Raw genomic sequence first — 27,619 nt, 5'->3', positions numbered from 1 at the left:
AAGGCTGCGTTGTGTGAGGGCAGGCATAGCCCATTCAGGTGTAAGTGTAAACTCCTCCCTCCACTCTAGCCGAGATGGCCCATCAGGATATACAGGCTACACCCCAGCTCCCTTTCAGTCACTGTCTACAGGAGAGTCACAGAATGGTTTAAGCAACAAATTGCCCAGTTTCCAAAAGTGGTATTTTCAAACTGACAATTTAAAAACCAACTTTACCAAAAGATGTATTTTTAAATTGTGAGTTTAGAGACTCCAAACTCCACATCTCTATCTGCTCCCACAGGGAAACTACACTTAAAAGTTATTCAAAGGCAGTCCCCATGTTAACCTATGAGAGATAGGCCTTGCAACACTGAAAACCGAATTTGGCAGTATATCATTGTTACGAAATGTAAAACACATGAGTATCTGTCCTACCTTTAACATACACTGCATCCTGCCCATGGGGCTACCTAAAGCCTACCTTAGGGGTTACTTACATGTATAAAAATGGATGGTTCGAGTCTGGCAAGGGGGCACAGATGCCAGGTCGAATTGTCAGTTTAAAACTGCATACACAGACACTGCAGTAGCAGGTCTGAGCCATGTTTACAGGGCTACTCATGTGGATGGCACAACCAGTGCTGCAGGCCCACTAGTAGCATTTTATTTACAGACCCTGTGCGCCTCTAATGCACTTTACTAGGGACTTATTATGTCCATAAGCCAATAAGGGATAAACCGATCACCAATACAATTTATACAGAGAGCATGTGCACGTTAGCACTGGATAGCAGTGATAAAGTGCCAAGAAACCTAAAGCCAATAATAACTGGTCAGAAGAAAATAGGAGGAAGGAGGCAAAGCGTTTGGGGATGACCATGCATAAAAGGGCCAGGTCTAACAGCTGCTATGTGCAAAATGGGAACTGCTGGCCTATGGCATTAGCACCAGCTAGTTGGAGTAGGAGAGCAGTTTTGAAGTTGCTTTCTGTAAGAAATGGTTTGACTTTCTTTAGAAGGGAGAACTAGTACCAGGCCTCTTTGTTTTTTTGACATTGTGACTCTCGAGGGTGAGGTTGGTGTCCAGTGTGAATCCAAGTGACTTTAGATTTGGTGAAAGTCATAGTTCAAAGCCAACATGGTTCATGTTATTGAGCCAGATTTGTACTGTATCTTGTTCCTTGTTCTTGACAAATATCAGGATTTCTGTCTTGGTTGGGTTGAGCTGTAAGTAGGTGCTAGATACTCAGGTCTGGATGATGTGCAAGTAGTGATTGAGGTGATCGATGTTTGAAGCAAACAGGACTTTCAGGTAGAGCTGAGTATCATCAGCATATTTGTGAATCTTAATGGTGTTATTTGTAAATAGAATACCAAGCGGGTCTATGTACATGTTGATGGGGACAGGAGAGAGTACGAAACCCTGGGCTACTCCACAGGTGACAGGGAAATTTTATGACCCAGACGTGCTGATGTGAACAACCTGGTGCTGTTTGGAAATGCAAGATGAGAACCATTGAATGTCATTGCTGGCAAACTCTAGGGCGCGTACGGCGGTGTGGTGGTTGATTGTGTCGAAGGCAGCTGATAGGTCCAACAATATTAGGAGGCAGTTGTCACCTTCATCTGTGGTCAAGAGAGCATCATCTTTGTGGTGCAAAGTAATGGCTTCAGTGATGCAGTGTGATCTAAAGCAAGACTGGTTCAAGAGATGGTTAGAATTGATGTGATCTTCGATTTGAGTATAGGCTGCTTTTTCAATGATTTTGCTGTTAAATGGGAGGTGAGTGATGGACCAGTAACTGCCAAGGTCATCATGGTCGATTTAGGTTTCCTTAGGAGTGTGGGATCTGGCTTATCTTGAGACTAAGGGTGGGCGGTGAGCTCCACTCTGCTGGTAGAGTCAACAGAGTTTTTTGCACTCCATGCTCTGCGTGGGGCGCGGAGTTTGGCCAAAAACTCTGCTAGCCCCAGCAGCGGAGCAGAGCTCACTGCACTATTCTGCAGCCCAGTTATGGTCCACACAGCACAAGCGCAGACAGTCTGCACTTGCAATTTTTGGCACATAACTGGGCTGCACTTTATTCTGCTGGTCAGCATGGAGCTGATGCAAGCTGCTGCTGAGGGGATTCATCAGTGCCAGCTCCGGATCCAGGCCTCCCTCCTTTCAATGTCCTAAGCAGCCCAGAAACAGGGGTCAGATGGTGGCGGAAAGCCAGTCCGCTGGCAACGGGAATATTCCTGGATGCTCGACCCGGGTAAGACCCTTGTTTCACTTTCTCTTCTATGTGTACACGGGGCTGACACTGGGCATGGACAGTATTTGCATATGAGGGGTGGGGTCTGTGCTTGGACAAAAAGAAACGTGCAGTCACAGATGTACTTGAAAAGAACCTGTCTCCCCAGAGTCTGTGGCATAGGAAGTGGTGTTATGGGGTATGGTGCTGAGGCCAGCAAGGAAAGCTGGAGAATGGGGGAGCATCAGCTGCTGAGTGGTAGTCTGGCAGACCCTGCCAGATAGAGAGGTGTGTGGCCTGAGAGAGTGCCTTAGAGCCCAGTTGCAAGCCAGGCTAGACACTTTGTGAAAATACCAGGCTGCTGGTGGGGAGCTGGTTTGCTGCTGCTAGTGCTGGGCCCTAAAGAGAGGGCAGTCTGAGGCTGCGTGTAAGTGCAGAGGAAGTGATTGCACAGCTGGTGCAAGACAGAAGGTGTGCTTGGCCCTCCGTAGCTTCTGCCTGAGAAAGGGGACAAAGACGGGACTTTGTGGTTTATTCCTGCTTGTGAAGTATCTCCAAGGGATTGGACTAAGCTTGCCTTCTGTTTTGAAGTCTCAGGGCCATCAAAAACTTCCTCAGCCAGCACCTGGGCTCTTTGCTGAGACTCCTGCCCTGTGAAGTGGTGTCTTATCCGGTCCCTGGGCCCTTGAAAGATAAAGCTGAAATAACATGGACTGATATCCACGCACAGGAAGCCGTACTGGGAAAATTCCGACGCACCACCTGCAACGCTGCTGTAAAAATGACGTGCCACTGGTGTGGTGTCCATTTTGTAGTATTTTCACTGTGTTGCTGTGTGTGTTAGTACAAATACTTTACACATTGCCTTTGAGATAAGCTGACTGCTTGTGCCAAGATACCAGGGGGTGAGCAAGGGCTATCTTAAGTGAGTATCTCTCTTGCCTTGACTAGCTTGGAGAGAGTGCAACCTGACTGCCAACCAGAGACCCAATTTCTAACAGTGGCAACCTGGTGTGCCATCAAAACTAGCCAGGGGTTTTGCAAACAGATGCGTCTCAAGAACACAGTATTTCAGTATTGATGTTCTAATTCATGTTTAATTCACCCTATTTCATACACGAACAAAGCGTGGTCAAAGACTACAGCGTCTGTGAATAAAACTCATGGAGCGGAAGGTGCAGAAAAGCTGGGCATCAGTGCTTAGTATAACACATTTGATGTGACACTTTAGGAAAAGCTGTACATTTTTAATGCTGTGACTTTTGACATTTGCAATCGCCTGGTTTGGAGTGGAGAAAAAATACTCCATAGGTACAGTGGGCTGCTAAATAAATGTGGAATGAGCATCAGAGTTTCCAGTTAAAGAAAGCAGGCCTAGACTTAGCTGCAGCACGACTTATGTGGGAAGGGCGTGAGAGTGGGAGCTGTCCGTCTCACCTGTGCACCGTGTACATGGTCTAGACCGGCTTGCACAACTGCACCAACTGCAGTGACGTTCTCATGTAGCATTTTTTTTTTTTTAATGGAGATGAGCGGCTAGTGGATTTTACTTGCTTGCCGCTTGTGCCCACAATGATATCCTCTGGTCCTTTTGGGTGCTACTGTTTCGAGAAGTGCAGCCTATAGGCCGGAAATGTGATGTACATTACAGCCTCCCAGTCATTCTACTGCCACTCGCTGCCAGCACTCCAGGGGGCTAATTACAGGAAAGCTATCTACAGGAAAGCTGCATAGTTTGCATCCAATATAGGGGTGTTTCTCAGCACTAGCTCAAGAAAGATGCGCACCCCGTGCCCTGTGGTATCCCAAGTAAGGGGCGGCATATGGGGCCATAACTTAGGCCTCAGTAACTGCACAGCTCTCTGTGGCATGCCGCAGCTATACGGTACCCTCTCACACTAGAGGGGTAGACTGTGCTGTGTCCCATCTGTAATTGGGAGGCTCCAGGTAGTGCCCACCCACCTTTGTTGGTGGAGGTGGGCAGTGCTGCCCAAAGCCTCATCTGTTCCTACAGCACTCCGGCTATTTTTTAACCTTTATGTTTGGACCGGTGGCACCAGCCGCCATTCCCCATCACATTCAGTTGTTCCTGTAGTACCTGAGGTGGGGTCGATAACTGCACAAGCCTTATCCGTTTCAGTGGTACCCACATCCCCTCTGTGTGTGAGTGCATAGTATGACTATAACTGATGAGTTACGTTTCACTCTTTGGAGATGCCCGGGGATTGACAGGCATTTCCTCTATTTACAGAATCAGATGAGCCCACAGTCATCTGATCCCCACTAGGGACTGTCCTGTCTGTAAATGCTAATAGATTAAAGTCTCCTCAAGTAATCCTGCCGGAAACTCTAGCTGTGATTGCATAGCTGCTATCAGAAGAAGTGTGCAGTATGGCAGCCGGATAGGGTGCGCTTGATTGCACCTTTCAGCAGGGTACCTCATTTCGAGGTAACCCTTCCACAGGCGTGCATTGCGGACCAGCCTGATTCACCCTAGATCTTTTTCAGCTGACAACTAAAACATATTATGCAGTCACCGATGCTTGCTGTGCAGAGATGGATGTTCCGTCTCGTGGCCTGTGCCTGCATTACATTGTATCAGAGGCTGGTACTTAACAGCTCATCTCCCACTGGTCCCACAGAATGTGGTTAGTTATCCAATGCTCTCTATTCTATTTTCGATGTGAGCAGAAGTGCAACCCTCAGAAGAAACCACTCTTAAAGCGGCCATCCTGAAGTGGCATGAAATTTAAACAAGTGACTCTGAAAATAGAATTTAGGTTATGTTTTCAAAAAAAGTCAAGTGATTTTTAAATTTTATCACAAACTCTGTTTTGAATAATGATTCTTTCCCAAAATAATTTATGAAATATAATACATGCTCACACCGCATGTTTAGATTATGGCAAAATAAAATGAGATATAGGCAAGTCTAATTCAGTAACCCATAGTCTTTGAAAGTATTTATTTTTTATAAGAATATGTGAGCTGCAACGAGCAGCCCAGGTCATATATAGTAGAGCTTTCCTACTAGTCCTGCTTTTGCTTCCGTGTGGAGATCCTGCGATAAACCAATGCCCAGCTACCTGGCTCATACATACATAGAGTTAAATAGAACTAGAAAGAGGCGCTGCAGTGGTGATTCATAAAGGGTGTTGCAGTGCTACCTGCCTCTCCAGCTGTACTTCGGGTGAAGCACAACAGCACTGTGAATCCTGTTGAGGCTCTAGCTTTAGTTTGTAAGCGGTCTCGCTTGGGCTCAGATGCAAGTCCTGATCAACCGCTTCCTGCTCCTAACCAGGTTGAAATGTATGTCTTAAATCTTGTAGCAACCATATGCTCACAGGTAAGCGTAAAACTAACACAGCTATAAGTAGCCGGTAGCAACTTTTTGGGATTGCCATCTTGCTTCATAATAATTTTATATGTTGTAGGTATTATTTATTTGACCATCACCAGCTTGTACAAAGATTGTGACTTTCACATTGTACAAATGCCCCTGTACTTCCACTTGTCATTCTCCGCTCATCTCTACCACCATTCTTAAGACCTGGAATTTTATCAAAATGTATGTGTTCTCATTGCTCTAAAAAACTATGTAACTGATCTCCCCGAACTGTAAAGTCTGTCCTTCAAGTTTATTTTGTTGACAGCTGTCTTGCATTTTCTGTTTATATGTGCAATCTTGTTTAAGAGCTGCTGCTTATCTAAACTCACTAAAAACGTAGCTCCTTGTTACCCTCTGTCTAGTTCAGACCTCAGGTGTGTTTGTAGCTCCAGTCTGTCACTTTTTGCAACACCAACTCAACAGATGCAGCGCTCTCAAATTGTAAGACGCATTGAAAGTGAGAACTAATAAACATACTTGAGGCCAACCAAGAACTGATATAAGAAAAACGCTAAATATATAGAAGATCAAAGCCTTATTAAAGTTGACAAATGGCTATAATGATTAGTGAAGCAGCAGTCATACATCAAAAGTGACTCCTTAACAACTAAAATGACCTGTGGGAGAGCTCTCTACACTAGATGCAATTTTTTTAAAACAGAAAATAATTAACCACTTTTCCATATGCAGACCCCAGTGCTGAAGAGTATTGTTTTTGACCTAACCAATAACTTTTTTGATTAAACAACTACACTCACTTACACTCACATCATCCCTATGTTTATAAAAGCTTCAATGTAGGATGTGTGTGTTGATGTACTGCATCCACAAGGTCAGTGGCATTAGGAGGGCTTGACTTTATTTTACTTTGTGCTCTGATCCGTAGCACACAAACACAGCACAAATGACAAGTTAGTTTAGGAGTTGATTTGAAGAGTAGTTGTTCAGACTCTCGAGCTGAAGTAAGAAATGCAGGTTCCCTGGGGGTAGCATTTAACCTCTACGCCCGTGACAATGACTCACGACTGAGCCATCGACGCTGGCTGAATTTAAACGTAGCATTTCAAGACTGAAGTATTATCAGACAGAGTAAGGAAGCATTGTCAGTAGCCTGGGTGGTAACTTGAATGAAATGCAATAAAATAGTACTGCTTTACTTTCTGGCACTAATCACTTATCATCATAAAAAATAATGAACAACTGCTTTACTCAGATGATATCACAAATGGCATAATAGAGGTGCATACTTGACTCGTGTTGGTATTTTCTATTTAAATGACTCTGCGTTTGTGATATATTTATACATGGCAGACTCACGTACAGTGCAATATAGTAAACTAGCAGTGATATCAACCTATACTAATAACAGTGTGATATTCCTTCTAGAAACACGGAAAATATCCAGACAATATAGGAGCGGTCAAGAACAACATTACTGGAGGGTTCTGACTGCTATTTACCCAGATATGGGATCATATGTGCCCAGAACACACTCCTGTCCCAGCAGAAGCAGGGACAGAATGTGCCCACAACACCCTTCTGAGAGACTGTGACTCAGATTTATATAGACAAGCTCTAAAGGACCAATGGCTAGGAGTCCACATCACTGGTGCTCCAGGTTACAGCTGGGGGACTGGCAGGCCTTAGCTCCCAGCAGCAGTGGCTCCTCCGCTATGGAAGAGGAGCGTTGCCCCCCGCCGGCAGCAGCAGCTGTAAAATAAAAAATAAAAACGATAATAAACAGCGTTTATTATCGGATTTATTTTTCAGGGGGCAGGGCCATGGGTGATTTCAGGGGTGGAGGGAGAGTGCACAGCACTCCCGTCAGTGCGCATGTGTGTCTGGTTGGCCGACTCAGGCCGGGCAAACACACATGCGCACTTGGCTCTCTCCAACCTGGCACTGTGTAACCAGGTTGGAAAGAGCAGGCCGGGGCTTCCAGTCTGCCTCAGAGCACGAAGCTAGGGCAATCTGGCCAATCTGAACACTGCTTTCATGCTGCCAGTAGCATGAGAGCAGCGTTTGGATTGGCCGCAGGGCAGCTTTGGAGCCTGTGCCTGCAGTAGAGTCAGAAGATCGGTGCGGCGGTGGCAGGGAATCAGGTAATTGTTTATTTTTATTTATTTAATGTTTCTGTTTATCGCCGTCTCCTGATGTCCCCCCCACCACGTGCCACCCTGCCCCTTTTCTGCACCGCAAGCTGCTCCTGGCTTCCAGTCCTTGTCACAGGCTGAAGTAATCTAGAACTTCTCCTCCTAGCACAGCCCGACTGGCTGCTCGACAGTTGACAATTTTGGAGACCCCAAACTCCCCTTCTTATAGTCAATTTCCAGACACCAAATGTGTTTATGGTATAAGTTTAAAGTTTGTGATGGGGGTCTGCTTTCTTTTCAAGTGCTCACAGCTCTGAGAAAGGAGTCTGTCATAGCAGGAGTTAAGAACACAGTAATACAGGTAAAAAAGCCTGTTCATTTCTACTAATCATTATAATGGTATGCTGAAATCACAAATGTTGTGCAGCTCCTGGTAAAGGCAGTAGCCCCCTCCTCTTTACTGCCCTTCCTCCAGAAAGCAGTCTTTCACAGCAGGAGTGACTCCAACCCTGATAGCCCCACAACACTGTCCATGAGAGTGACAAGAGGGTCACAACTGGATATCAGCCACAGTAATATGTGCAGTAAGAGGCTAACTCAAGGCACCAGTTCTACTCTTTATGATTCTTTTATCAGCCCCATCACCTTCCTCAAAGTTTGAGGTTTTCAAGGCATTGTGGGTAAGAAACCCCCATGGGATCCATGCAAGGCATACCACCCTGGAATCCCCTGGTTGTCCAGTTTTCAAAAATATCTATGGTATATAGGTTTGCCTGGGTGGCGCCACAGCATGGAACTATATACCACAGTTACCCCAACAGCTATGTATCAACATAGTGCTTTAGTTTAGTGTCGTGCTCTCTGGGCTCCCCCGCGCAAGTGGGGTACCATTCTTATCAGGGAACATATGGGAACTTAGAGTGGTAGGAAATCTGTGGATTCCCCAAAGATTCTAGAAGTTTTCCTCACAGAAATGTGTGTTCTTAGTCAAAATTTGAAGTTTGCAGGGCATTGTGGGTAAGGCAATGTTGTGGGAGCACACCAACCTGGACTCCCCCAGATGTCTAGTTTTCAGAACTGTCTGGGTCTGGAAGGTTTTCCCAGGTGACAGCCTACCCAAGCTCAAAAGATGCTGCCCCAGGGAGTAGAAAGTCCACCTGACACCAAGGATTTTGCCTTTGGATGTAAATAAAAGTGGTGCCAGTGTTGCACTCTGGCCCCAAATAGGACACACCAGACTGCAACACACACACCACATTCCTTTGGCCCAAATGCTAAATTTCTCTTGTCAGGAGGATTTTCTACCTTCCCTGGGGGACATACTTGAGGGACTCTCTCTAATTGGTACAAACCTCCTACCTGCCCCTTCGGAGGCAGAAATCACTACTGACCCTTCTGGAATGGGATCTGACTTGATTCCAGGCTAGCCCACCCTCCTTTTGTCTGTTTTGCCTCAGTTTTGAAATCCCTGGCCTTTGGTGAGCTTCCTGTCTTCCTTGTGGAAGCAGATTGGGGATGAATATCCCTATCCATCCCAGGGATGGGGGGGCGGCAGAAGGTCTATTATGCCACAGGGTGAGGGAGAGCATAGGCCCATGCCCCGGGGGGCACCCCACCAAAAACACTGCATAAATGCAGTCCCTGCTGTCTAGTGGGCTTTCCACCCTCATGCTGCCTCTGGTGGCCATTTTAGGGAGGGGCATGGCCATGCTCACGGTGAGCAGCCCTCACCTCTGTACAATGTTTTTCAAAATTTCCCTGGTGTCCAGTGGGCTTTTTGCCCCCTCCAGGGTGGCAGACTGTGGTAATCATCTCCATTCACTCTGGGGGATTGGAAGGTGCAGAAGGACTGATGCTGCATTCTTTTGGGTTGGAGCATGACCATGTCCATGATGGGCAGCCCCCACTGCTACATTTTCTTGATTTAAAACTTTACGTGATGTCTAGTGAGGGCAGATTGGGGATAACTGCCCCAGAGGGAGCAGAAAGAATGTTGCTGCTTTTGTTTTGGGTTGAGGGCATGGCCAAGCGCCATGGTTGGAGTCCCGACCCCTATACGTTTTTGGTAAATGTCCTTGCTCTGTAGTGGACTGTTTGTCCCCAGGGGGCAGACTGGGGTAATCACCTCCATCCATCCCCCATGGGGTACAAAGACTGATGTTGCTGTTTTGGAGTGGATTCATGGTTATGCCCATGGTAGGCAGCCCCCACCCTTACATTTTGTATTATTTTGTATTCCTGGTGTCTGGTAGGATTTCTGCTCCTAGGGAGGCAGATCGGGGTCATCACCCTCATCCACCCTTCAGAGGGGCAGAAAGACTGTTATTGCTTATTTTGGAGTGGGGGCATGGCCATGCCTATGGTGGGCAGCCTCTCCCCTAAATGTTCTTTTTTCCCTTGATGTCTGGTGGGGCATATCTGGGTAATCACCACCATACACCACCTGGAGTGGGGTGCAGAAAGACTGAAATAATTTGGGGTGGTTGGAGAGCACAAGCCCTTGCCTAAGGTGCCGCCCCATTTGTCCCTGGGGTCAGGTGGTTGATTTCCTACTTGGGGATTGCTCTAGGGGATATTCTTCCCTTTCCAGCGATGCCTTTCCCAAAGCAATCAGTGCTCAGTGCTAAGATATGGCCCTCGAGCACTGATTCAGTGAAAGTAAAATGAAATGTTTTACTTTCACTTTGCTCTAATGACTTCAACAAACCCTGCCTGTTGACTATCATCACAACAAAGGCTCAGGAAGCTCATTTGAAATAAAATAAATCCTTCTTCTATTGCAGAGCACTAGAGGGCCCTTTATTTACCTTTTCAATGTTGGGCAATCACCGACAGATGAACTAGGGAGATACTGTGGGTGTCGACCTTTAGTCCAAAAATGACACAATCAGAATACAAGAGTTAAGTTAGCAGTAAAGAAAATGCCCACTGAATGAAACCAAAAAAAGACTATCTCCCTATAGAAAGGAATAGGGATTAAAAATGTATAAAAAGTGCTTAGAAATATATAAATAATGTGAAATATGTTAATAAAACTGCTATAAAAATATGAAACAATTATGTAGGGTATTCAATAAATAATACTACAAAATATAGTATTATTTAAAATATACTAAAAAATATTTAAAAAAATGTATCTATGGGAAACAACTGTGCTACTGAACGCAGAATAAATGTAGCACAATGCACAGAATAAAATAAGAAAAGAAAAATGCACAACACTATTATTTACATGTTTCATTTAATATTAAAAGTACATCACAATATTGTTTAAACTGTGAATTATTTTCTTATATATGCAACTATAAATGTAATACAAATGACAACATATACATCAAATAGATATAACAAAAAGATAAATAACAATTAAAAACTGTGTGTTGAAAATAGCCCTGTCTACATGGCCACCCCCAAATGTTTTGCCTTCCTCCTCCTAATTTTGCTGAACTTTTGCTTTTGTTGTTCTTAGGACTCTGTGTACTTTAGCACTGCTAACCAGTGCTACGGTGCTGGTGCTCTCACCCTAAAAAATTTTTAATTGGTTTATACCTAATGGGCATATTTAATATACTAATTAGTTGCTTGTAGAGTGGTGTATCATATACCTAGAGCCTGTAAATTAAATACTACTAGTGGGCCAACAGCACTTATTGTGCAACCCACTTAATTAGCCCTCTAAACTATTTCTTAGGCCTGCCATTGCAGCCGAAATTCAGTGTTCCACTGCATTGTTGACTTGGCATTTAAAACCCCTTGCCAGACCTCAAACTCCACCTTTTATTAAACATGACAACCCTAAGGTAGGCCCTAGGAAGCATATAGGACAGGGTGCTGTGTAATTAAAAGGTTGGACATGTACTGTTACGGTTTACATGTCCTGGTAGTGAAAAACTCCCAAATTCACCTTTCACTACTGTGAGGCCTACCCCTCTCAAAAGGATAAAAACGGAGACCTGATTTTTAATTTAATAAGGTCTAATTCCTAAATGAGAGGAGGTAGATATGTTATGGTTCATACCAATGAACTTGTAATGGTAAATCTTCTTTAATGGTAAAGTCAAATTTATCATTACAATTTTTAAAATGCCACTTTTAGAACGTTGCCATTTTCCTGCCCTTAGCCCTTTGTGTCTGCAGCCTCTTTTGGGTCAAATGACTGTGTATAGCTCTGTCAAAGGAAGGGAGCACACTGCCTACACTCAGGCAACAAAGTATGATCCCAAAGCATCATGGTAAATGCAGTTGAATTTGTAGTCCATTCAAAAAGTAATAAAGTCTTTCACCTCTGTAGGGTCACAACAAGTGCTATATATCACTGTACAAGTGTATCTGGGTTTAGCCCATCATCAGCAGGGAGCAGATTGGTATAGGGGCTTGTTTGAAATGCCACCAAATGTCTTCTCAGGTTTAAGTACCACTCCCAAGGCTCGTCAGCCGTGGCTCAAAGGAGCTGTCAATAACACAGTTTCAAAGAAAGGGAGCACACTGCCTACACTCCAGCAACTTCAGAAGCTTAAATCCACTATTATTGATGGATCGTACAGGTCGGTATAGGAGACTAGATTTCACAACCGTGTCTGCCTACTGTGGAGAGCTAGGGTGGGTTACACTGGTGGTGAAGTGGTAATTGGGGCGCCTTTCACTGCAGGCCTGTAGGTCACAGTAGGTAGGAGGAATCTGGTGCAAGGCCAAAAAGAACTGTTTTATTGAAGTCTTGAAAGCAGCTACTTTAATAGGCTTATTATTTACCACTGTCTTGTGAGATGGGTGCCTTCTTCTTGGCAAGAATAGCTAAGCACCTGGATTGTATGATGTTTTAATGTTTAAGCTATGCATGGACTGATATACTGAGAATTAGCTAAGTTCTTGTGGTGAAGGTGGCGGCACTAGAAGAGAGTTTACTTCATTTTAACTATACGTGTATCCATCATGAGTTAGGCTTGAAAGCAATCAGACATTATATGCAGGCAAGATCAATTTCATTACTGTTCCATACTGACATTCTTTGTGATATGATTGGCTACTATTTAAGGAATAGTTTCTTTCATTTTTGACAATCAGATATACATACAACTACAAGGAATTGCTGTGGGCACCACCTTCGCCCCCGGCTATGCCAATTTGTTTATGGGCTGGTGGGAGGAGCAGGTGTCTGTTAAAATACTTGATTTTGATGAAATAGTAATCCTTTGGTGTCGCTATATCGACGACATCTTTGTGATTTGGAGAGGTAATGAGATATCAGCTAAGAGATTTGTATCTAGACTGAATCGCTATGAGTACAATCTTGAGTTTATAGAACAACACAGTGCAGTTCACATAGAATTTTTAGATGTGAAAGTTGTGGTAGAAAATAAGACCCTAACCACTAGATTACCCAGGAAACCAATGTCAGGGAATGGTTTACTGAATGCCTGTAGTGCACACACATCTAGTCTTATCCAGAGTATCCCCCATGGGAAATTGTTACGTGCTCAGCGGATCCGTAGTAATTGGACAGATTATCAATAGGAATGTGAGATCATGTGTGAAAGATTTAAAGCAAGAGGATTTGGAAATAAGACTATTACACAGGCTAAACAAAAGGTAGACAGGGTCTCCAAAGAGAACATACTGTACAAGACTTGTCCTAATATTGAAAAAACTGAAGAAATTGAGAACATTTGATTTATTACAACATACAGTAACCAATCATACAATGTTAGGAGCATTATGCAGAACAGTTGGCACATCTTACAAACTGACCCTATGATATGCAGGTATGTACATGACACACCACAGATCACATTCAGAAAGAGTAAATCACTTAGAGATGATCTTGTACAATTTTGTGACACATATGCAGAATAAGGTTTCAACAATTGTGGTACCAGCTGGATTCTATGCCTGCATGCAATGCAAAGCATGTAAGATTAGTGAGAACTACAAGAAAATAAAAGTGAAGGGTAGCAAAAAAGAACACACCATTAAGGGTCATTATAAGTGCAATACTGATTTCTGCATCTATTGTCTGATCTGCCCATGTGAGAAGATCTATGTGGGCAGTACGATACATTGTGCCAAAAAAGAGTGTTGGAACACAGAAGAGCCATTAAACATCATGACCAGAGTTACTCAGTAGCAAGACATTTCCAAAATAACTATTTGGGGAATGAGAATCTATTCCAGTTTGTAGTGATTGATCAGATTAAGGCCAACAGTCAAGGAGAGTATACAGAACAGGAATTGAGAGGACTTGAATCCAAATATATAATAGAATTTAACACACTTGATCCTTTTGGGCTGAATTTGAGCAAAAAAATTTGTATTCATTTGATTTAACTGGAAGAAATGACTTTAAAAGATGTATAGAGCCTTGCGGGGATGAGTTTGGTTTTCGATTTGTGGTGTTGATTTCAGTTTATGTGCTATTTTACTTTCACTGTTGGGGCGCATACATGAAGTTGATGGCGAGAGGTTTGGCCTAACTTATTTATCTTTAATCATGTGGAATATATTTATAGGACAGTTAGTGGACTAGATACAACTTGCTACTTAATGCGGTTATCTTTTATGGAAGGCCCATGGTGTCATACACAATACACTATTTGAAACATGATATGTTTATCATTTTGAATTTATTTATATATACATTGGATGCTCCTATTATATGTTAGGCCATACACAATATTGAAATTATCTGTTTTTTTAACATCTGCAATGGGTTCTTATATTTGTTCTCTCAGAATGAAATGCCCACTTGGGCTTGATTGCAGTACTATTTTTATGGGATCTGAAATATATGCTATTCATAGTATAACAGTGTACAGTATATATATTATGTGTTCGTCAGTGGATATGTTTTTATCATAGATATTCTTTACATCAAATGCCCACTAGGGCTCTATTTGAATACTAATTGCACTGTGCATTAGGTTTACAAGTAGCAATTTTGAGTAAGTGGATGAAATTATGGGTCCTTTTTTGATTTTCAATGTGTAATATAGGGTTCTGTACTATCTTTATACAATTGGAATATTTATATTGGATGATAAAGACATAAGTGCTACGGTATGAACACTGTAATCTATTTGTGATATCATGTTTAAAGATGGCCGCCACTGTAGACGCCGTAATATCGGCACATGTAGGTTTGTCCGTTGTTTATGTCTAGTACTTATTTAAGTTGCTTATTTTAAACCCACTCCATCCGTGAGCAAGGCTACGGTGGGTAGATCTGATTTTCAAATAAATTGCATGAATTGACAGCGCATTTGGAGGTGTATTGGCTTTCCATGAATCTAAGGATGTTTTTGGCATACATATATATATATATATATATATATATATATATATATATATATATATATATATGTATATATATATATATATATATATATATATATATATATATATATATATATATATATATATTTAGTAGGAGGCTGGTAGGCTGGCTCCAGGGTCTCTATATAGGATATAAAAAGACATGCAGAAAGTCTAAGCAACTCCACTTTGGTGTCCAGAGTTAAAGAGCAGACAACCTAATGCTCTGTTTTTGTGGTAGTGTGGGTGAAGAAGTATGTTTATCTTGGAGATGTTCTAAGCATTTGTTGTACTCACAGTATCAATAAATGTAGACACACACTCGGAAGAATAACTCAAGACCAAGTTACGAAAATACTTTCAAGTTTTATAACATTTTTAAGATAAAGATCGTCAATATACTGTAAGTACTTCTTTTGTTATGATTTTTCAAAGTTCAGAAAATATTTGCTTTTTGTGCGGAATTATGCACCATAGGAATGAAGGGGAACATCTTTAAAAAATGCATATAAAATCAGGCAATACAAAGTGTCACCTTCTATTTTTATGTGGAGGTTGTTGAGATGTCCTGTGGGCCAGCTGGAGAAGTTTGGGCAGGTCCAAGTTCAAATGGGAGCAGTGGCTGAAAGTCTTGGGGCTGGTGCACAATGAAGAAGGGGACCACTTGGAAACAAACTGCACAGATTGGAGTGTAGAGGTCAAAAGGGGTTCATGCGATCCCTAGGTAGAAGAGGTGCTATTTCCTAGAGACCTACATGGGTGGCTGAAGTGCCAAACATAGTATAGTTTAGGGGAAAGAGATCCGGCCCTGTGAACCTATTTAGCAGGGGCACAGGGCACTCACGGTTTGAAGTCACAAATTTTCCAGGCAAAATTTGGGGGCTACCATGGCAAAAGAGGGCCTTTCCCACACTACCCCCCCCCCCACCAAATGAAAGGGATTGAAATGACTCTTCCCCTGGGGGGTCTTCATCCTCTAAGTGAAAGAACCTGGAAAGGCCATCTGTATTGGCATGGGCAATCCCAGCTCTGTGTTCCACTCTAAAGTCCATTCCCTGTAGAGTTATGGACCACCTAAGCAGTTTGGGGTTTTCACCATTCATCGATTGATGCCACCTGAGAGGCCTGTGGTCTGTCTGAACTATGAAGTGAGAGCCAAACAAGTATGGCTTCAGCTTCTTCAAGGCCCAGATCTCTGCAAAGGCTTCCCTTTCCATGGCACTCCATTCTTGTTCCATAAGGAGTAGTCTTTTGCTTATAAAAGCAACAAGCTGTTCATGTCCCCCATCATTGGTCTGGGCTAGGACTGCTCCTATCCCACGTTCTGAGGTATCTTTCTAGACAATAAACTGCTTGGAGTAATCTGGAGCTTTCAGGATGGGGCAGAGCACATTGCGCCCTTTAGAGTGTCAAAAGCCTTTTGACAACTCACTGTCCAGTTTCTGTTTTTGGGCAGTTTCTAAGTGGTAAATTCTGTGAGGGGGGACCTATGGTGCCATAATCCTTCACAAACATCCAATAGTATCTAGTCAAGCCAAGGAATACCCTGACTTGGGTCTGGGCAGTTGAAGCTTCCAGAGGCAGAATTGTCTGGATTCTGGGCTGTAGTGGCTGAACTTGGCCTCCACCTACCAGGTTGCCCAAGTTTATGACTTTTCCCTGCCCTATCTGGCACATACTGACCTTGATAGCGAGGCCTGCCTTTTGCAGGGCCTCAAGGACCTTTCTAAGGAGGATCAAGTCACCCTGCCTGGTGGAGCTGTAGACAGTGATTTCATCTACATATGCTGCACTAAAGGATTCCAGCCCAGCCAGGGCTTGGTTAACCAACCTCTGGAAGGTGGCAGGGGCATTCTTTAATCCAAAGGGCATGACAGTAAACTGATAGTGCCCACTTGGGGTGGAGAATGCTGATCTCTCTTTTGCTCCAGTGGTCAGACCAATCTACCAGTACCCAGATGTAAGATCAAAGGTACTCAGGTATTGTCTATGAGCTCATCCGCTCTTGGGAGTGGGTGTGTATCTGTTGTTGTTACTGAGTTGAGGCCCCTGTAGTCAACACAAAACCTCAGTTTATTTTTCTTGCTTTTGGAGTGAGGCTTGGAGACTAAAACTACAGGGCTTGCCCAGGGGCTCTCAGAAGGTTCAAGAACACCAAAGTCCAGCATCTTGTTAACTTTAACTTGAATGTTCTCTCTGATATGGTCTGACTGCCTATAAATGTTGTTTTGACAGGCAAGCTGTCACCAGTGTCCACATCATGGGTGCACCAGTTAGCCCTACCAGGGGTCCGCGAGAATAGCTCAGCATACTGGTTGACGACTTGCCTGCAATCAGCCTGCTGTTGTCCTGAGAGGGTGTCTGACAGAACCACTCTATCTACAGAACCATTTTGTGGGTTGCTGGAGAGGAGATCAGTGAGAAGCTCACTCTCTTCCTCCTGTCTCTCATCTGTAACCATCAGCATGGTCACATCACCTCTGTCAAATTAGGGCTTCAGGTGCTTGAGATGTAAAATCTTTTTGGGAGTTTTGCAACTGCCTGGGTCAGCCAGGTAGGTAATCTCCCCATTCCTTTCACACTTGGATGATGACCCAGGCAACTTGCTTGGAGATCCCTAGGAGCCACAGGCTTCAATACCAAAACTTTCTGCCCTGGTCGAAGCTCCACCTGTGCAGCTTTTTAATCATATCATTGCTTTTGGAGCTCCTGACTGTCCTGAAGATTTTTACTTGTTTTCTCCTTATATTCATCCACCCTAGAACGAAAGTTAAGAACATAGTCCACAACGTCTTACTTAGGCTCTTTGAGAGGCCTCTCCCAGCCTTTGCTTAGAAGACTCCATGGACCCCTAACATGATGCCCAAAAATATGTTCAAAGGTGGAAAACACTGCTCGCTTTTGTGGCACTTCCCTGTAGGCAAAAAGCAGACATAGATATAAGACATCCCATCTCCTTCTAAGTTTTTCAGGGAGTCATCCAAAAATGTGTTTTCAATGGCTAGTTAAATCATTCAACTAGTCCATTGGTCTGTGGATGGTATGGGGTAGTGAATTTATAAGTCACTCCACTTTCCTGCCAGATATGTTCTAAGTATGAATCCCTGTTTGATACTACCTCCTTAGGAAAGCCAACCCTGGTAAAAAAATACCAAGGAGGGCCTTGGCCCCTGCAGGGGCAGTGATGGTTCTAAGCGGAATGGCTTCAGGGTATCTAGTGACATGATCCACTATGACTAAAATGTACCTATTTCCTGGAGATGTTTGAGGGTCAGGGTCCAACAATGTCAACCCCTATCCTTTTGAAGGGCACCCCAACTGTAGGTATTGGGTTTAAGGGGGCCTTTAGGTGGCCTCTGCTTCTTTGCCATTGGCTTGACAGGTGACACAGGACTGACAAAAGTCCTTCACTTTGTGGGACATTCCAAGCCAGTGCAAGTGATTACCTAGCCTTCTCCATGTTTTGTTTTGGTCCAGATGCCCAGCTAGGGGAATGTCATGGGCTAGAGAGAGAATGAACTCTCTGTATTGCTGGGACACTACCAACCTTCCTGGTTGCACCAGGCTTGAGGTCCCTAGCCTCAGTAAACAGGAGTCCATCCTCCCAATAAGCCCTGTGAGTACCACTGACAGTACTTGTCTCTTCCTTTTCTGCTTGCTGCCACAGGCTTTCAAGAGTGGGGCAGGTTTTTGTCCTCCCTAGAGGTTCCCCTTGGTCCTAGGAGCTCTTGGTGATAAGTGCCGAGCTCTGCATGCTCAATTCCCTCTGGGGTTAACAAGTCCTCTTCCTGGGAAGAGGGGTGCAGACTTGTGGTCAGTTGAGAAGCTAGTTCCCCCAGTCTTCTTGCCTTTTCTCTTGGAGGGCTGGTCCATTCTTCCAGGATCCAAGACCTCTTGCTCACTCTAGAGTTTGCTCTGTGCCTTTGTTGTGACACAAACCCATTCTGGGAGTACTAGCATTGCTGCTTGGGTCCTGAGTTCCACTTCAGCCAAGGGAGATTGCTCCAAATTGTGTCAAAGCAGACCATCTACAGGATGGATGGGGACACAGCCACTTCTTTTTGTCCAACTACTCCCCCCCAGTCAAAAGATAACATTGCCATAGGATGGATCTTTGTGACATTGGCAGCACTGGTGACAGGATACGTTTTCCCTAACAGGTACTGATCTGAGTGGACCAGGTGCTGGGTCACTATAGTGCCACTAGCCCCTGTGTGCCTCAAGACTTCCACCTTAGTCCCATTAATCAAAGGGAGCTGACTGTATTTTTGCATGTTAGTGGGCCAGGTAGCACAGATTAGATCTACCCCTCCCTCAGTGGCTAATGTTGTCTCTCTGGGTTCACTGAGATGGTCAGGCCACAACTGTGATCCATCTGGAGATTGGCAACTACATTTACTGCAGGTGGACTAGATGCATTTCTCTTGTTTTTACAGCTAGGCTCTCCAGTTCGATGCCCTATATTCTTGCAATCATGGCACCAAGCCTTCTTGGGATCAAAATTCCTACCTTTGTAACCATCATTAGGCTGTGAGGCATCTTGGGGCCCACCATCCTGAACAGGGTTTTGGGGGCCAGATAAGGGCTTTTTACTTTTATTTTGGTTCCCCTCTTTTCCTTGGGGAGGCTTTTTGGCCTCTTTCGTTTGTTCTCCCTCACCAGTGGCTGTTTTGGTCACCCTTGTCTTGACCCAGTGCCTTACTATCCAACTATAGAGGAGAAAGTGGACCTAGGTCAACCATGAACTGATGTAGTTTCTCATTGTAACAATTACTCAAAAGATGCTCTTCCATAATTAAATTATAAAGCCCATCAAAATCTTGTACCTTGTTCCCTACTAAACAGCCACCCAGCATTTGTACTGACTAGTTCATGAATTCTACCCAGGACTGACTCTGGTTTTTTCGAGTCTCCCTGAATTTAGTTCTGCACTGTTCAATTGGTAGCCCAAAGTCCTCAATCAGGGTAGCCTCCATGAAGTCATAGGACCTGGCATTTGCCTCATTCAATGTCAGGAGTCTAGCCTTGCTTTTTCCTTAGAACAATTTCCGCAACTGAGAGCCCCAATGTCTTCTATCTATATCACTGGCTAAGCAGGCTCTCTCATAGGCAGAAAACTACTTGGTGATATCATCACCCTCTGTATAAGGTGGGACAACTCCTTTGGGGAATTTTAGGTTGTAAGACTTCTCCTTCTCCCTAGTTATTTGCATGCTGCCACCAGAGTTGAGTCCTAGGCCCAACTACCTTCTTTTAACTTCTATCTCCAAAAGCTGGGTTTCTAAAGACAGTCATTTTGTTAACCTTGCTAGAGCCACACCCCCTCTGTGGATTCAAAGTTCGCAAAACACATGCTTTTTGTGTGTAATTATGCACCACAGGAATGAATGGGAACATTTTTGAAAATGCATATGAAATCAGGCAATACTCTCACAAGTGTCTCCTTCTTTATTACATTTGAGGTAGTCAAGATGTCCTGTGGGCCAGCTGGAAAAGTTCAGGCAGGTTCCGATTCAAGCAGGAGCAGTGGTTGAAAGCCTTGGGGCTGGTGCATAGTGGTGAAGGGGACCACTTGGAAACACACTGCACAGATGGACTCAAAAGTAAGTCCTGTGGGTCCCCTTGGAGTGTAGAGGTTGTAAGAGATTATGGACTCTTAGAGCACAGCTGATTTGACACTGCAGGGGCCATGGAGGCTGGGTGCAGTGCAGAAAGGTCAGCCAAGATTCGTGCATCATGGAGTCCTTGGACCTTGAGGCCCGTCATTTGGAGGGTAGTTAGCAGGTCATCAGGGTGACTTCCAGGTGTGGTTCTTGGGTGTCTTGAAGTCCCTAGACTGGTGCTTGCTTCTAGTTCTCAGAAAGTCCGGAGTGGACTTTGCTTCTGGGTATCAGATGTTGGGGTCCAGTACCCCAGGCAATGGGACATCTCAGGTACTGAGGTTGCAGTGCCACAAAACTTGGCACACTGGTAGGTTTTGCTCTTCAGGTCTGTTGTTTGGATTTTGGTCAGACTGCTGGGTCCAGTTGGTGGATCAGTGGCCGGTCGGTAAACTGGACTTCACTTGTTCCTTGCTTGCAGGTTGCAGGAGACTGATACCTTCACTCTGAGGGAGGATCTTGGCAAGTTGCAGAAAGTTAGAGGTGCCTCAGGGGTGATTTTTGAGTCCTAGGAGCAGCAGGCAGGGTTTCACACCTTTTTCTTCTTGCAGCAGGACTTCCGTTCTCCTGCCTGGGGTATAATTTGTTCCTGGTCTTCTTTTGTTCATGAATCTGATCTGCAGGTATAGGGATGTCCACTAATTACTGCATTTATTTGGCTTTAGAGGGAGTACCTGGTAGTGGTTAATGAGCCACCTACCTTAAGGTGGCTACACCGGGAAGCAGCCTGAAGAACGACGCAGGAACAACAAAGATCGTTGTCCACGAAAGCAGAACTATGCTTTCCTGAACAACGACCCTGTTTTCCTCTGCCTTAACCACGCATGTCTGAACAACGAACACCCATGGTTAAGGCAGACTAAGACAGACTTGGGATCGGAGAGGACGTGGTCAGGTAAGTGGAGTTGGGGTATGGTTGGGGGGTAATTTTAGGGGTGGAGTAGTTTTGTTTTTTAGGGGCGGGTGGGGTGGGGATTGGGGGTAATTTTAGACTTTAGATGCGGGCTGGGGTAATTTTAGGGGCAGAGTGGGGGGTTGCGATCGTTTTAGGGGTGGGGTGAGGGATTGGGGTAGTTTAGGTTTTAGGGGTGGGGTCACAGTAGTTTTAGGGGCAGGGTGGGGGTTTGGGGTAGTTTTAGGGGCGGGGTGGGGGTCGCAGTAGTTTCAGGGGTGGGGTAGGGGGTTGGGGTAGTGTTAGGTTTTAGGGCTGGGGGGAGGGGTCAGGGTAGTTTTAGTGGCAGGGTTGGGGTAGTTTTAGGTTTAAGGGGCAGGGGTGGGGGGGTCAGGGTACTTTTAGGTTTTAAGGGTGGGGGTCGCAGTAGCTTTAGGGGTTGGGGTGGTTTTAGGTTTTATGGTTGGAGGGTTGCAGTAGTTTTAGGTTTTAAGGGTGAGGGTGGGGGGGTTGGGGTACTTTTAGGTTTTAGGGGCAGGGTGGGGGTTTGGGGTAGTTTTAGGGGCGGGGTGGGGGGTCGCAGTAGTTTTAGGGGTGGGGTAGGGGGTTGGGGTAGTGTTAGGTTTTAGGGCTGGGGTGGGGGATTGGGGTAGTTTTAGGGGCGGGGTTGGGGTAGTTTTAGGTTTAAGAGGCAGGGGTGGGGGGTCAGGGTACTTTTAGGTTTTAAGGGTGGGGGTCGCAGTAGCTTTAGGGGTTGGGGTGGTTTTCGGTTTTATGGGTGGAGGGTCACAGTAGTTTTAGGGGCGTGTTCGGGTTGTTTTAGGTTTTAGGGGGTTGGGTGGGGGTCACAGTAGTTTTATGGATGGGGTGGGGGGTTGGGGTAGTTTAGGTTTTAGGGGTGTGGTGGGGGGTCGGGGTAGTTTTAGGTTTTAGGGGCAAGGGTGGGGGATTTAGGGGTGGGGATGGGGGGTCAGGGATGTCGCATGCTGGAAACATGCATGACATTCCACGCATGCCCTTACCAGGAATGCCTTTACAATGAAAAATTGTTGTTAAGGCATTCATGGTAAAGGCATTAGTGGTAACAATGCAGTCGTTTTTCTGACGTGTTGTTGAGGCATGCGTGGGTCTAGCATGCTTTGTTACAACATACATTCGGCTACACCCACTATGTGACCACTTCCTGTGGAAAGGGGTCACATTCCTACCCCTAATTGGCTATTTTCTTGCCATCCAAGATGGAAGAAAATTAAATAGAGTGGTCATCTAGCGTGTCACATTTGAGGGGTGGTGCAGGATGAGGAGGATGAGGAGGGCAACTCCTCCTGCTCTGGCTAAGTTTTCCTACCTCTTTTCCTGCTAAAAAGTGGGGGGAAACCATTGGGTGGCCATCTGCTGCTATTAGCAGAGGTGTGGGTTGGATTTCAAAGGTAGTAAGGCCTTTGAAGCTGATCACTGGTGCGGGATGCCTGCCTGGAAGAGGAGGTGTAATAATTCCACTTAGGAAAGGCTTTGTGTTCTGTCTCCTGAGGCTCTCATCGCAGGAGTCCAGACTTCTGTCTGGTGGTGGCAGGCTGGCTAAGACCAGTTAGCAACCAGGCCAATGCTGTTAAGTTTTGCAGGGGTACCCCTAAGGTACCCTCCCGGTAAATTTAATAATAAATCCAACACTGGCATCAGTATGGGTTTATTATTCTGTATTCTGTATATTCTGTTTGATACCAAACAAACCAGCATTCAGAGAGGCCATCGTGTAGCTGGGGAACTCGTAATGACCAGTGTTCAGAATGTATACTTGCTATCTCTTCCATGTACACTTACTATGTCTTAAGGTTTTGTAAATGCACAGTAGGTGCATATTTGCTCATGCACACATATGCCCTCACATGCAATATAGTGCACCCTGCCTTAGGGCTGGAAGGACTGCCAGAAGGGTGACTTACCTATAGAGCATACAACGTTAATGGACATGGAACTCTTAGGGAGTGCCATGTCGAGTTTGCAACTTTTAAATACACCTTACCATTCTCTTGCAATGATTTAGATGATGGTGAACTATCAGAATCACAAGTATTGGAACATCTAGGCTTTAATATTAATGATAAGGAGCAGTTTTTGGTTGAAAACATGGGCCAGGGTCTGCAGGTAATTATGGAGCAAGCCTCGGGCAATTTCATGAATATGTGCCGGGTCCCACCTGGGCACCTCGTTGCCTCCAATGACATTGGAAAGCAGCTCGGGGAGGCCACCCCTGCTGCTCTCGCTGGCTTCCCCCATGGGCAGCACCTTTGCATGCTGTTGTGGGAGCCAGCTCTGCTTTCTGGTCTGCCCGCTCCTGCAAGCAGATGCATGCTGGGCAGCTGGCAAGTGGGTTGCTGGGGGGAATGCACCAGCATTCCCCCTCCTCCTCACTGTTGCCAGGGCCCTGGGCATCCTGGCAATCTCACAGGGGGCACAGCAGCGCTTTCCACATCCATATCTTTACCGGGGATGGGATCGAGGGCACCCTTGACTCTTCACTATCTATGGCCCAGCAAGTCAATGCCATCTCCTCCTCCTGCTTCAACACCCTCTGTATGCTCCATAAGATCTACAAATGGATCCCCAGTGAAACCAGAAAAGTCACCCAAGCCCTCGTAAGCAGAAAACTGAACTACGGCAATGCCCTCTACGCAGGAACCACGGGCAAACTCCAGAAAAGACTGCAACGCATCCAGAACGCCTCTGCACGCCTCATCCTGGACACCCCCCACCACTGCCACATAACAGCCCACCTGATAGACCTGCATTGGCTCCTCGTCAACAAGAGAGTCACCTTCAAACTCCTCACCCATGCTCACAAGGCCCTGCACAACACCAGACCAAAATACCTCAACAGACGGCTCTCCTTCTACACCCCAACCCGACAGCTTTGCCCCGCTGACCTAGCCCTCGCCACCATTCCATGCATCCGCCAGCAGCAGATCATTCTTGCACCTCGCTACCAAGATGTGGAAAACTCTTCCCACCCACCTGCGTCAGACCAAGGACCTCTTTACCTTCAGGAGACATCTCATGACATGGCTGTTCGAGCAGTAGGAGCCCCCTCCTCAGCGCCTTGAGACCCTCACGGGTGAGTAGTGCACTTTACAAATCCCCTGAGTGATTGATTGATTGGCAAGTTCACAGGGCGGGGCGAGAGCACACCTTAGAGTCCTGGGCCCCTTGCATCTTTTCTGTGGTTTGATGGCGCTCCCCACCTTATCTTCTTTTCTGGGGCCCATGCATGGTGTCCTGGGGGCCCTGGGCATCTTTGCTGGGGGGATGACGGTACTCCCGGTCTTCTCCTTCTTTATTGGGGTCCAGGGATGGGGTCCTGGCTTCCACACAGGCTATTTCTTGGGGAACATGACAGCGTCCCTGACTCCTCTTTGTTGTTGGGACCCAGGGATGGGGTCCCGGGACCTTTTTTTTAGAACCAAGAGAGCGCAACGTCTTTTCCTCACACCCATCTTCTTCACATAGAGATGCATGATGGTGCTCCCCTGCAGGTTTTCTATTTGGGGGCAGGCCCTGGTCCACCCCGGGGGCCTCAATGAAAATGATGGGGCAGAACCCCATGTGCTTCATTGCTATTGCTGCCAAAGGTCACCACAACTTCTCCAGGGCATATCTTGGTCCCCAGTAAAATGTTTATGATGCTTCTGAGCTCCTTTTGCTCCTGGTGGTAAACCCTTTGCCACCTGAAGTCCTTTCTTCAGGCCTCCTGGCCTTAATGATTCCCAACTTGGTAGGAAGCAAGTCTCACTGTCTCCCTGTACCAACCTTTCACTTGGTTGTTCATCTTTGTGCAGAAGCCCAGTCTTTCCCCCAACTGGTCCTCTAGGGATCTAAGGGGATTAGCTTACCTGGTCCTGGGGTGTGCCCCACTGGGCCTGGGGTCAATCAGAGGCAGAGTCCTTGCCCCAGTGGGCAGTCAGGGGGTTCTTCTTTCCAATTGGCAGTGGCGCCGACCTTCAGTCCCAGTGTTCTGCAGAAAAACACATCCAAGAAAGAGCTCTCTCCCCTTTTAAGAGGGGGGCAGAAAGTTCCAGCAGGGATGCGCCTCAGTCCTATCCTGATGTGCCACATCATCTCTCTGGCCCTGTCCCAACCTCCTTGCACAGTCTTCTGGGATAGCTCAAAATGGCATCACTCAGGAGTCATTTGCTGTATGTGCTCTGGGGGTCTCAGCTTCACCTATCCCCAACATTCCCACCAGGGCCTTCCCCATCTTCAAAGGAGCACCCCCCTCGGGCTTGGCTCCAGAGATCTGGGCTTCCTCCCTTGTTGAGTGGCCTGGGGCAGGCCAGGTTCCTGGCACAGGATGACAGCTGGATGCTTGATGCAGGGCCCAGCCAAGCAGGGTCACAAAAGGTCTGAGCCCTGATCTTGAGCTGAGTCAGAGAAATATGCCATTCCTGGATGACCATAAACTGTACAGATATGCTTTTGTACTCTACAGCAGTCTTCTTTTCATACAGGTAATGGTGTACAGTCATGCAGCTCTGGAGTCTATGGAACCTGGGGAACTAGAGCTGTACCCTGGGGCAGCCTTTTCCATTGGAATAAAATGGAGTGCCACTACAGTCAAAGCAGTAAAGTAAACTGACTATACCTCACGTGTACACCCATATCATAAGGTCTGTTCCAGGTCACCACCCACTCTGCATACTCCTTCCGCACCAGGCTGCCTGGGTGCACTTCTTGGTCTGAGAACAACAGGAGCCTTCCCTGTGCAGCCCCAAATGGGTGCACACACGTGTACACATGTGGTCACGTGTAACCAGCTATGGGCCTCTTACACTTCATACATTGCAGCGGCCTTGTCTTAAAAGGCAGCACTGGTGGTAAACATGCACAGTCCATTTTACCATTAATTTACTGTGGGTGAGTCCTAGGCTATGAGGCTCCGTCATGGTAAAAGGTAAACAAACGGGTAATTCAAAAGCAAAAAATCTGAGTGGATCAGATAGAACCACCCTCTCATATGCATAAATAAAAAAAACAATAAATCATAGCAAGAAAAGATAAAAACAATCATCTGATATGTTAATTCATTCTGTCTGCTAGTGCAATTACGGCAATATGAAGTGCAAAGATAATCTCTCATCTTGGCACAATGTTGCCAAATTTTTGGGATGCATACATTAACATCTTTACTACCCCTTAGCAGCCTATTATACATCAAGGTACTGATTCCTGGCCCTCTTTTTTTTATTAAGATCACTGTATAAAAGTGTCAAATCTGGGGTATTTTATCACCTTCAAGACAGTAGCCAAACTATAAATTACTAGATTGGAGTCCAAAAATAATCTGTAACATGAACAATATCATCCTTCTTTTTAAAAATCACCAATCTAAAGTGCCAAGTGCAGGAGCATTTTCTGAACCTCAAGGCAGCGAAGCACTGAATTGATGATGTGAGCCCTGGGATGCAATTTATGATCATTTACAATTAAGCAGGTAATTACTTCCACACCTCAATGTGTAAAGAGGACACCTCACCACATGGGTTGGGCTTCATTAAACAGACACCACTGCTCAATATATCCACAAAACAGAGCCCACCCTCCTCAGGTGTAAAGGTGAGCCACTATGGTAACGGTGCTAATATTTCCCCTTTATTTTAGCAGAGGAAAAGCACATGATGTATTTCGAACTTCATCTCCTTGATCACATGACCATTAAAACAAAAACGAGTGAAAAAAGTTGTTAAATTGAATATCTTTGCTAGCTCATCAACACAAACTGATATATAGACAATTTTATGATTAAATTTCAAAATATGTTCAACAAATGTAAACATTATTTTCTTCATATTTGTCAAAATGAATTTCAAAAACACGAGCAAGCTTATAGTAGCTATAACTGTTAATGAGGGTAAATCACTTTGTCCCTCATTATAACATTGGCGGTAACTATCGCCTACTGCCATGGCGACAGCCACCAACATACCGCCGCCGTGGCTACCAGCCGTCTACGCGTATTATGACTGCCGACGGTATTCCACCAAAATGCTGGCGGAATACCGCTGACGGTCA

The sequence above is a fragment of the Pleurodeles waltl genome, chromosome 4_1, assembly GCF_031143425.1.
Source record: "Pleurodeles waltl isolate 20211129_DDA chromosome 4_1, aPleWal1.hap1.20221129, whole genome shotgun sequence".
NCBI lineage: Eukaryota > Metazoa > Chordata > Amphibia > Caudata > Salamandridae > Pleurodeles > Pleurodeles waltl.
This window is presented reverse-complemented; position numbering follows the sequence as displayed.